General features: G+C 37.1%; 1 long non-coding RNA gene across 2 annotated transcripts in view; it reads right to left on the bottom strand.

Moving 5' to 3' along the window:
- The window catches only part of LOC118542020 (uncharacterized), a 102,849-nt gene extending 90,593 nt beyond the window's left edge, over window positions 1–12,256 (bottom strand). The window contains exons 1-2 of one of the 2 annotated variants that reach the window (XR_013446306.1): window positions 12,120–12,256; window positions 1,717–1,884 (exon numbers count right to left, since the gene is read on the bottom strand). This is a non-coding gene — a long non-coding RNA (uncharacterized LOC118542020). The remainder of the gene's footprint in view (window positions 1–1,716; window positions 1,885–12,119) is intronic. The other variant, XR_004920380.2, reaches the window with a different exon arrangement.
- Window positions 12,257–12,616: the final 360 nt, after the last annotated feature.

Raw genomic sequence — 12,616 nt, 5'->3', positions numbered from 1 at the left:
AGATTTATTGTAAGGAAATGGTTGAGGCAACTATCAAGGCTGATAAGGCAAGTCAAAAATCTGTTGGTCATGATGTCAGGAAGGTTAAGCTGCAAGTCTTGGGCACATGCTGAAGTTGCAGTCCACAGGTGCAATTTCTTCTTCTTCAGGGAAACCTCCACTTTCCTTTTACAGTCTTTCAACAGATTGGATCAAACCTAGTTGTATTATCTAGAATAATCTCCCTTTCTTAGAGTCAACTGATATCAACTTTAATCACATCTGCAAAATACCTTCAGAGCAATACCTGCATTAGCATTTGATGGATAACTGGGGACTGTGGCCTAGTCAAGTTGACACATCAAAAGACATCATTTGCTTATTTTTTTTAATATAGAGCAGGTACTACTTCTGTAATTAAAAATAACAAGTATATGACTGAAATCTTTTCTATTTAAATGACAGTGGATATGTTTAGACTGAAGGTTGTTTTCTTCTTTGTACTTTACTTAGGCAATAGCATAATTGGATCTCTTTTCTTTCTCTCATTTACCTCCTTTCACATTTGGCCCATTCTCCCTACATTTGAACTATCAAAGACTGGTGATGAAACACACATAGCAGTTCTGAGTTAATACAGATTTCAAAGAGTTTTCTTGCCCTAAAATGATAGGTTACCGCTGAGGGAATTTTACTTTTAAGTCCTAGGAGCCCCATGATCTTCTATTATATCAAAGCTACTAGTCATTCTTTAACATATTCTGATTTCTGAACTTTAAGTCAATAAAAAGTTCATCATGTATATTGGTTAATGGAACAGATGACACATTAACTTTAAAAATAAATGCGGCGGGGGGGGGACACCTGGGTGGCTCAGTCAGTTAAGCGTCTGCCTTCAGCTCAGGTCATGATCCCAGGGTCCTGGTATCAAGTCCCGCATCAGGCTCCTTGCTCAGCGGGGAGCCTTCTTCTTCCTCTTCCTCTGCCTTCTCCCCCTGCTTGTGTACTTTCTCTCTCTTTCTCACCCTGACAAATAAATAAAATCTTTAAAAAATAAAAATAAAAAAATTTATATCAGTTTTGCTCCATAATCTTGTTTGGTCTCTGTCATGTTCTAAATAGTTCAGCAGAAAGACTTTAAACCACTATTCCCATTCACATTGATTTGTTTTCCAGGAAATCTCCAGACTGTCTCTTTTCATTAGAAAAGGAATGACAAGCCAGTCAACCAGCAATTTTAGTGCCCTTGGCAACAAAACAGAGTGACTTTTCAATAAAAGACCCTAGAGAAAATCATCTGTGTTCTGAAAACATTTATCTCAATTAATTTTTTTTTTGGAAAAAAAATGTCAGTCTCATAATTAAATCACACTGGACAGAAATCTGTTAAACGTATAATGAGAACCAAATCACGTTTAAAAGAATACATAATTGTAAAATACAAGGAAGACATCCCATAGGAATTAACGTAGGACCAACTTACATACTGGTGATTTATTAAATAGGTAACTGATTTTTTTCCTTAAACATGCTAACTAGCTTTTTAGGTGATTCCTGTGCTTTTCCCTTTAACATCTTCATCAGAAACTGAGAATAAGTTCTGAGGATCTATAGTTAATAACATTAGTTATTATTAATGAATAATTAAGTTATTAATTACTTAATCATTATTAACTAGTACTTAATATGGTATTACATATTTGAAAGCTGCTGACAGTAGATCTTAAGAATTCTTACCACAGGGATACCTGGGTGGCTCAGTTGGTTAAGCATCTGCCTTCAGCTCAGGTCATGGTCCCAGGGTCCTGGGATGGAGCCCCGCATTGGGCTCCTTGCTCAGCGGGAAGCCTGCTTCTCCCTTTCCCACTCCCCCTGCTTGTGTTCCTTCTCTCGCTGTGTCTCTCTCTGTCAAGTAAATAAATAAAATCTTTAAAAAAAAATAATTCTCACCACCAAAGAAACAAGTTAACTATGTGAAGTATTGGGTGTGTTAATTATCTTAATCCTGGGAATCATTCCATAATATATACATATATATAGAGAGAGAGTCCTCACGGTATAGACTTTAAATATGTACAATTATATTTGTCAATTACTGCTCAATAAAGTTTTAAAAAACTTTAGAGAAAGTTGTCCTGTATAGAATTACTTTCTTAGAATTATTGGTTTAAAAGGAAAGTCTTTTATACACTTGACTTCAAAGCAGTTGTGGAAGGGAATTGTTTAGATGCACTTGGAGTTATTTGTTCTCTTAGTCTGAAGGACTTGGGTGGAGCTTCCTGCCCGAGAATGGCCTGAAGAGATCTGAGCTAGTGTCTGTAAGGAGGTATTGTTTTTGTCTTTCTGAAATAGAAGATTCCCAGGCTAGGTGGAGTAAACCAGTATATTTATATAATTCTTTACAGTTTACAAAGTATTTCCTTAAATTATTTTATTCCTTAAACCTCACGATAGGGGCACCTGGGTGGCTCAGTCGGTTAAGCATCTGCCTTCAGCTCAGGTCATGACCCCGGGGACCTGGGATGGGGTCCTGCGCCAGCTTTCTGCTCAGCTGAGAGTCTGCTTCTCCTTCTCTACCCTACTCGTGCTCTCTCTTGCTATCTCTCTCTTGCTCTCTCTAATAAATAAATAAAACCTTTAAAAAAATAAACTTCACAATAATCCAATAAATTGGATTTTATTACCTTTATTTTTTTAAAAAAAGAATTTGAACCTTTGAAAACTTGAGTCCCTTGCTCAACTTCATGCAACATTTAGCTACATTTCTGACTCTGAATGTCATAGTTTTTTCTATTAGAATGGCATTGCCCCCCAGATGATGTGTCTTGTGTAATGCTTCTGTGTTAGTGAGCTGGGGCTGCCATAACAATATACCACACACTGCATGGCTTAAACCACAGAAATTTACTTTTACACAGTTCTGGAGGCTAAAAGTCCAAGATCAAGGTGCCATTACGGTTAGTTTTTGGTGCTACGTCCCCTCCTGACTTGTAAAGGGCCCACTTCTCACTGTGGGTTCGCATGGCCTTGTTCTCTGAGCACTTGCAGGGAGAAAGGAGCTCTTTTTGTTTCTTCTTTTCATAAAGACACCAGTCCTTTAGGATTAGGGCCATACTCACTTGACCTATATTACCTTCTTTATAGGCCCTATCTCCAAATATAGTAACACTGGGTATTAGGATTTCAATTTATGAGTTGTGGGAAGGAACCCGATTCAGTCCCTAACAGAATCCTTCCAGAGAGATAAGAATCTATGTGTTTCATATAGACTCAAAGATTTTCACAGTCTGAAGGAAATTCATCTTACAGAAAAACAGAGGTCCAAAGCGATAAACTAACCTATCAATATAAACAATTAAGTAATGGTAGATTTGAGACTGAAGCTCCGTCTTCTGATTTTCATAGCAGTGCTCTTTCCATTAAATAATCCATGTCTTATAATATTGTCATTCATATACAGTTCTATGGTATACACAAGAGAGAAGGTAGATTCAAAATCATCAGTTTGGAAGGGTCTCCCAAGGAAACCAGTAAAGTTGGTCTAAGTTGTAAATTGATCTAAGCCAACATGGGCCCTCATAATTGCTGGCTTCATTTTGGTATCCTAGCATCTAAGTTTTGTAGGTTAAGAGCTAAGTACTTTCTTCCAGACATGTGCCACATATCAAAGCAATCATTAGAATAAATTTTGTACACATACAAATGTTTATTAGCAAACAGGAACTAAGACAGTTTTGCAACCTGTTCCCTTAAGCTCAATAAAATCCCATCTCTCAGTCTTTTTAAATGCTTAGCATGAATGCTCCTCTGGAAGAAAATGTAACAATATGCTAGAAACAGGAGTCTGTTTATCTACTTTTAAGCAACAACCAGATTCTTTCAAAGTAGTGACTGAATACCAGACACTTTGGGAATAAAAATTCAAGAGTCATCAGAACCATACAGACTGCTGGCTTGCTATCCATGTGATGGCCAGTTCCTCTGTAGTGTTTCTAACTAATTCACAAGTCTTGACCCCTACTCACTTTTTTTTTTTTAAGATTTTATTTATTTGAGAGAGAGAGAGAAAAGGAGAGAGAGAGAGAGAATGAGCAGTGGGGAGGGGCAGAGGGAGAGAGAGGAAAGCAAACTCACCGCTGAGCAGGAAGCCCTACACGGGGCTTGATCCCAGGACCCAGAGACCATGACCTGAGTCAAACGCAGATGCTTAACCGACTGAGCCACCCAGGCAGCCCAACCCCTACTTACTTTATTTATGAAGTCATATTTGAAACAACTGTCATGCTAGTAAATATCCTCTGGTGTTGATTAAAGATAAAGCTCGAGTCCCCTGACAATATCTCCAATCTTGATAACCTCTTTCTTTATCACTCTGTTCTTAGCCCTACTAGCTTACTTACTCTTCCTTGTTAAAATACCCATACTGCCCAAAGCAATGTACTGATTTAATGCAATCCTTATCAAGATTCTGATGACATTTTTTACAGAAATAGAAAAAATAATTCTAAAGTTCTTATGGAACCAGAAAGGACCAGGACAGGTAAATCAGTCTTGAGAAAGAACCAACCCACAACTGTTCTTCAACTATGATATCAAGAATATGTGGTGGGAAAAGAACAGTCTCCTCAAGAAATTCTGCAGGGAAAACTGAATATCCAAAAGCCAAAGAATAAAATTGGACCCCTATTGTACACCATACACAAAAATCAACTCAAAATGGATTAAAGACTTAAACATAAGACCTGAAAATTTAAAAGGCGCCAGAAGAAAACATAGGGAAATCTTCATGGAGTTGGTCTTGGCAGTGATTTCACTGATGTTGACACTAAAATCACAGGCAGCAAAAACAAAAATAAAGAAGTTGGGCTACATCAAAGTAAAAAGCTTCTGCACAGCAGAGGAAACAATCAACAAGGTGAAAAGGCAGCCTGTGGCATGGGAGAAAAAATTCACACACAATACATCTGATAAGGGGTTAATCTCCAAAATTTATAAGCAACTCTTATAACTCAATAATAAAAAAACCTAATAATCAATTTAAAAACAGCCTAAGAACTTGAATAGATATTTCTCCAAAGAAGACATGCAAATGGTCAACAGGAATATGCAAAGGTGCTCAATGTCACTCATCACTAGGGAACTGCAAATCAAAAATCACAATGAGAAACCACTAAGGTAGGCTGCTACCAAAAAAAGAGAGAGAGAGAAAAAGACAAGTGTTAACAAAGATGTGGAGAAGTTTAAAATCCTTTCACACTGTGGGGAGGCAAAATGGTACAACTGCTATGGAAAATGGTATGGAGGTTCTTCAAAAACTTAAAAACAGAACTACTATATGATTGATTCAGCAATCTCACTTCTGGGTATATATCCAACGCAATTGAAACCAGGATCTCCAACAGATATTAGCACTCCTGTGTTCATTGCAGCACTGTTCACGATAGACAAGATGTAGAAACAACCGAAATGTCCATCAGTAGATTAATGGAGGAAGAAAATGTGGTAAATACGCACAATGGAATGCTATGTATGCAGCCTTGAAAAGAAGACAAGTCTGCAGTATGTGAGCATGGGCATACCTTGAGGACATTCTGTAACAATATGGATGACCCTTGAGGACATTATGCTAAGTGAAATAAGCCAGTCGTAGAAACACTAATACTGCATGATTCCACATATATGAAGTATTTAAAGTAGTCAAATTCATAGAATCAAAAAGTGAAATATTTGTTGCCAGAGGTTGGAAGGAGGGAGAAATAGGGTATTACTAATCAATAGGCATAAAGTTTCAGACAAGCAAGAATGGGCTCAGAGATCTCCTATTAACATTAGTAGTACCAATAGTCAACAATCACGTATTGTCCACTTAAAATTTACTAAAAGAGTAAATCTCTTGTTAAGTGTTCTTACCACAATAAAATAAAACAAAGTTAATAAAATCCTGGTGGGTAGGAAGTCTACTGTGTGCCATATTATGGGTTGGGTATTCAGTAGTGAACAAGACAAGGTGGTCTTATGTTCCATTAAATTTACACTACAATAGGGAACGAAAAATTAATTTTTAAATGTCCAATTATGAATAGTGATAAAATGGTAAATACAAGGTGATGTTACAGTACACAGTAAGGTAACAATTATTATTATTATTATTATTATTGTTATTTTAGAGTTTAGGAAAAACTTTTGTAAAGAGGGAGAATGTAAGGATGAATAGAAGCCACTTGGGAAAAAAACCCAGGAAGACATTCTAGAGAAAAGTAACTGGAAAAAACAAACAAACAAACAAAAAAACACTTAAACATGGCATGATACAGGAATAAAGAACTGTCTAATCACAAAGATGAACTGGCATAGAAAAGTGACTGCATGAGAAGCTATACTAATTTTTCTTTCTTTCTTGTATTCTGGAAATATCTGCTAATCTAGTACCTGATCCAGAGTAACCTCGAACTTACAACAGCCCCAGGACCAAGCTAGAGCCATAAAACTTTGTGGCAAGATTTGGCATGTTGCTTGCCAAAACATAGCAAATCTCATTGGGTATAATAAGAGTGAGACCAGCTTCGGACCTGTAATGAGTTAAATAACAATACGTGTGAATCATAAACAGCCAATAAAATAGAAAATACGCTAAAATTCCAGGACAAAGGTGCATCATAACACTACACAATCAAAATTAGTTCCATTTTAAGTAAGAATGGCAATTAGTAATCTCAGAGGCACTGGAGATTAGGGGTAAAAGCCAACAAGAAACCAAAGTATTCTCATGAATTTGAGGATATGAGAGATCAGAGATTTTAGGTATATTTGAGTTAGCTTCATGAACAAAACAATTACATTTGTTATATTTTTGCTTCTTTTTATTGGCCCAAGAGGTCACCCTCTCTCAAACATGAAAATGTTTGTTGTAAATAAAATATATTATTAAACTTACATATTTTTTTCACTTGGCTTCCTAGGAAAGTGATTTGAGAAGCAGATGAAATGAAAAATTAAAGGAGAGGTGCCTGAGTGGCTCAGTCATTAAGCGTCTGCCTTCAGCTCAGGTCGTGATCCCAGGGTCCTGCAATCGAGTCCCGCATGGGGCTCCCTGCTCCGTGGGGAGTCTGCTTTTCCCTCTGCCTCTGCCCCCCCACCCCCACTCCTGTGCTCTCTCTCTCTCTATCTCAAATAAATAAAATCTTTAAAAAAAAAAAAGGAAAATTAAAGGAAATACAAGAAAAAAGGACATATAAGGGCTGAATAAGAATATAAAAGAATGCCAAAACATGTAATTATTTAGTATAATTAATCATACTCTATTGAAGAGCTGCTAAGTACCAAATGCTGGATTAGACTCTGAAAATGAAATAATGACAATATATACTTTGTAAAGTAATAATATTGGCATCTTATCTTTAGGATGCTCTGGGTTTGATTAGGGCCAGAATATAAAAACAATTGCAATGCAACATGGTAAATTCTATAATCCAGAAGGCAATCTAAAATCAAGTGTGAGAAGAGACTGAAACAGAGAATAGTAACAGAGTTTGATAACTGCCATTATTATTATTTTTTAAGTATTTCTTCTCCCTCCTTTTTCTGGTGACAACCTCTCCCCCTTTTTTCTGTGAAAAACTATTTTGTGGGGTTCTGTGGAGCCATAGCAAATATTCTGTGACCCAGGTCTGTCTCTGTGGAGCTTTGACCACAGTAGTTAGTTCTAAAGATTATGTGATCCAAACCAAACAAATATGCCTTTTGTGGACTTTTCTTGAAGGACTCTTTGGAGAGATTATCCTCCCACTGAGGTTAGTAAGTTTGAAAGATGAATGCAGGGCTTCTCTTAGCCAGTTTGCAAACCACCAGAACAGAAGAGATAACAAAAGATACAGAATCTGAAGGAGCCTCAGGATCTAGGCATCCCTCCCACTAGCAAGTAAAGGTAATTCTGACTTACACAGAGGATATAACAAATATTACAGTCAATTGGTATATACATGAAAAAAGAAAAAGAAAAGCCATCTTAAATTATAATCTTGAATATTTTATCAAGGACTAATAAGGTCATAATTTCTCCATTCAAAGGCAAACATGTCTAACAAATTTTGATTTTTTTTTTTTTTTTTTTTGCCTTGTTGGTTAAGTAGATCTAAAATAGTTTAGAAACATGGACAAGAAAAAGCAAGTTGATGAGATTTTAGGACATCTGAAATGATTCAAACAACATAACGGCTTGTGTTGAATTCTGAGATCATGAATCGGGCATGAAGACAAAAATACACACAGGAAATGAGGTGGATTAGTGAGTAAGGAGAGAGAATCTAATTTAAAACTCATTGTAAAAATTTACCTATTAACAATTGAAGACACTACACATTCACTTATAAGTGTATCTTAATAGACTACAAAATGAAAGAGAATTTATGAAGTGTTTAGCTCACAGCATAAAGCTACTGGAGCTGACAAGTTCATTTTTAATATTTGATTTGAAAATCTTGGGCACAGCAGTAGCAAGTTAAGATACAAATTAAATTTTTCAGGAAACAGGAGAGATGCACATTTTAATTGAATTTCCCATGAATAAAAGGTTATCAAGTCCCTACTGGAGGGAAAGCATCATTGTTTTACAGCCTGAATTTTACTTTGGATGGTTTGGGAGGAAGTCTTAATGTTCTCCTCTTTTTTTCTTATTTTGTTCTCCAGTTTGCATTAAGCACCCCTTGCTGTCTCAGGGTATTGAAGAAAGGATGAGCAGGACATAAGTTTTACTTTAAAAGCAGTCAGTTAGTGACAAAGGAGGCTAAGTAAATGAATTCCCTGTGATAGGATCAGAAGTGAATGCCTCCAGAAAGGCAGTGGTCTCAAGGACACCTGCCCAGGTAACACTAGGCTTGGGTTTGCAGGTAAAATGCAATCTGCAAGCATTTTTTTCTGAGAGATCTCAGGGAGCCTAAACTGAAATTTAAATCCCTTGTTTCTTGATCAGCCAAGGGTAATTACCCTTTTCCCTGACATATGTAGCTCTCCATAACTTCATATTCAACTCCTAAGACAAATAAAAAAGGTAAAAAAAAATTGCTGTTACCAGCTGTATTAATGTTGTAATGAATTACCATAGTCTCTCCATGAGACACTTAAAGGCTCACGTGTGGTAGGCTCTCCTTTGATTTCTGATGCTGTGTCCATAACACAGTAAACGTACAGATGCATAAATTTGTGAAGAAAAGAACAGTAGAAGGAAAAAATGGCAGCAGGGATTAAATTTTGAAAGGGAACAGATTGCCATGCTTCTTTATTGAGGACAGTGATGAGATTGCAGAGTTCATGTCCCAAAACAATGTCAACAGAGAAGCCCACATGATGGGAGGTGAGAGTGTGTGGCTTGGGTCCAGGGCCCAGGGCTGTCATGTTGCATCTGTGTGCAGTCAGTCCAGGTCTATGCAGAGCTGGTAACTACAGTGGCAGGGGGGACAAGTAACAAGTGAGGATAGAGACTCTGAAGCAGAGCAAAAAGAGATGCCTGATACATAGTGACTGATGGAAAATTTAGATACAAATTTATAGAAAACTAGTGCAGAGAAATATGCCATGCGTTTTGTGTATTAACTCCAGTTGTTTTTTCCTGTTTTTTGTTTGTTTGCTTGTTTTGAGAGAGAGAGGGGGAGAGAGAGAGAGAGAGAGAGAGAGAGAGAGGTGGGGGGAGGGGCAGAGGGAGAAGGAGAATCTTAAGCAGACTCCACACACAGAGTAGAGCCTGATGCAGGGCTCAGTCTCACGACCCTGAGATCATAACCTGAGCTGAAGTCAAGAGTGGGATGCTTAACTGACTGAGCCACCCAGACGCCCCTAACTCCGTTTGTTTTTATTTATTTTTTCCCACAAACTTACTCAATGTTTTGTTTGTCCTTGAAGCAAGCAGTCATCTGCAATTAAAACTAGATTTATGGGCACCTGGGTAGCTCAGTCAGTTAAGTGTCTTCCTTCGGCTCAGGTCACTATCCCAGGATCCTGTGATTAAGTCCCGCTTTGGGCTCCTTGCTCAGCAGGGAGCCTGCTTCTCCCTCTCCTGCTACCCCTCCCCCTCTTTCTCTCTCCTGCTCTCTCTCTCAAATAAATAAATAAAAATTCTTAGAAAAAAATACTAGATTTATAACACAAAAAAGGAAAGGAAAGAAACACACTATTGATTAATATTATACTACATACAGTATACAAAGGCCAGGCAAAATTCAGTGTTGTATATGATGAACAAAGAAAAAATTTACATTTTGATATATTTGAGATATTTGGAATTCTCCCAATATAAACCTCTGGCATCAGGAGCTTTCTTCCCCTCTTATAATCAAAGACATTTAATATACTGAAAATACCTTTCAGCTTTTACTTTTATATCTCTGTTTTTGAAACTCAATAATCATTTTACTACTTGTGAAATATTTATTGAAGTTTTTATTACATGTATGTAAGGATATGTAGAGTATGTGTACACATGTATATGTAACTTATGAATACAAATAACATATATATAGGGAAGGAGATTACATAAACTTTATTACTTACTACTCTGATGAAAACATGAAGTTGATGTTTGTATCATTTATTCTAATTGGTCTAATGCATATCTTAACATATTACATTAAACAGAAAGCTAGTTGCACTTCAATAATGGAACTGTCCTCATTAACAATGATCCAGAGAAGAAATTACATTTCATCAATTAGTTCTGCAGCTACTCCTAGGAAATGTAAGCTATTACTGTGTGGGATTTTTGCATATTTAAATATTTATGATTGGTTTATAAATATTTATACTGCAATAATTCTGTGGATTAAAAGTAAATGAAAGCCTGCTATAAATGTATACTAAGATTGGACAATTAAGTGAATGGATGGTGGGTGGTAGGTGCCAAGATTACAGATAAGCAAGGGGAAAGGGCAAGCATGATCCATGTAGTAATGGAGACATTAGAATGAACTCATTTAGCTGAATATAGATTCAAATGGTTACATAATGGAAATATATATAGGTGTGTGTGTGTGTGTGTGTGTGTGTGTGTGTAGGAAAGTATTTACACATGTAGCTCTTTTCTTCCTCAACTGAAAGAACCTAGAAGCCACTCACTAGCAATGAGCGCAACTAGTGCCCTATCTTGGTTGCTAAAAGCATTCTCAATGAAAGGACCCAGAGCTCCTGGAGTTCTTGGAGAATGGATGATAATAACAAGGTGAGTCTGGAGCATTTTGTGGTGTCAGAAAGTAAGGAAATGCTAATTATTTTTAAATACAAATAAACACTATTGATAGGGGTATATTAAAGGGACATAGGAACCAAATGAAAGGGTTCCAAAAGGCCAAACTGTAATATTAAATGATAACCATAAGTACAAAGTAGTTACCAATGAGTCCATACTAATTTAAATAAAAAGACTATAATTCCATCCTTTAAGTATGTATTGCACATAGCAACTGTTATGGGTTGAATTGTGTCTCCCAAAACTTCCTATGGTAAAGTCCTAGCTCCCAGTACCTCAGAATTTGACTTTGGGAGTAGGGTCATTGCAGATGTAATTAAGATGAAGCCCTAGTGGAGTAGGGTGGGCTTCTAATCCAGTATGACTAGTGTTCTTACAAAATTGGGAAATTTGGACACAGATACCTTGTGCACAGTGAGAACGCCAAGTGAACATGAAGGCAGAGATCTGGGCAATATGTGTATGAAGAACTCCAAAGATGCCGGCAAACCACCAGAAGCTAGAAAAAAGGCATGGAACAAATTCTCCCTCATCATCCTCAAAGTGAAACACCCTGCCAACACCTTAACTCTTAGACTTTCTTGCCTCCAGAATTTTGGGACAATAAATTCTGAAGTTTATGCCAACCAGCTAGTGTCACGTGGTTACAGCCGCCTTAGCAAACTACTAATGATTTCCTTTCAAAGAGTAAGAGTATGAAAAGAGAAAAAAAGAGTAACTTTACAGTGGAGAAACCTGACAAACACTCTCAGCCAGGTGACCAGGGTTAACATCAGCAGTGATGAGGCCCACTGATAATATTTACCCTCAATATGACATGACAAAGAGGACACTTATCCTCTGTAGTCTTCCTCACAAAAACCTATAAGTACAATCTAGTCATAAGAAAAATACCAGACAGGGATACCTGGGTGGCTCAGTCGGTTAAGCGTCTGCCTTCAGCTCAGGTCATGATCTCAGGGTCCTGGGATCGAGTCCCGCATCGGGCTCCTTGCTCAACAGGGAGCCTGCTTCTCCCTCTGCTTGCTGCTCCCCCTGCTTGTGCTCTCTCTCTCTCTCTGACAAATAAATAAATAAAATCTTTTTTTTTAAATAAAAGAAAAAAAAGAAAAATACCAGACAAATCCCAATCAAGGGACAGTTTACAAAATACCTAACCAGTATTCCCCCAAGGAATGTCAAGGTCATCAAAATTACGGAAAGTCTGAGGGACTGCCAAAGCCAAGAGGAGCCCTTATAAGGAGACATCATGACTAAATGTAATGTGTTATTCTGGATGGGACCCAAGAACAGAAAAAGGACATCAGGTTAAAAGTAAGGAAATTTAAATAACTTACACACTTTAGATAATAATATGCCAATATTAATTATAAAAAGCGTATCATATAAGATGTTAATAATAGG

This window comes from Halichoerus grypus, chromosome 3, assembly GCF_964656455.1.
Source record: "Halichoerus grypus chromosome 3, mHalGry1.hap1.1, whole genome shotgun sequence".
Taxonomy (NCBI): Eukaryota; Metazoa; Chordata; class Mammalia; order Carnivora; family Phocidae; genus Halichoerus; species Halichoerus grypus.
This window is presented reverse-complemented; position numbering and strand designations above follow the sequence as displayed.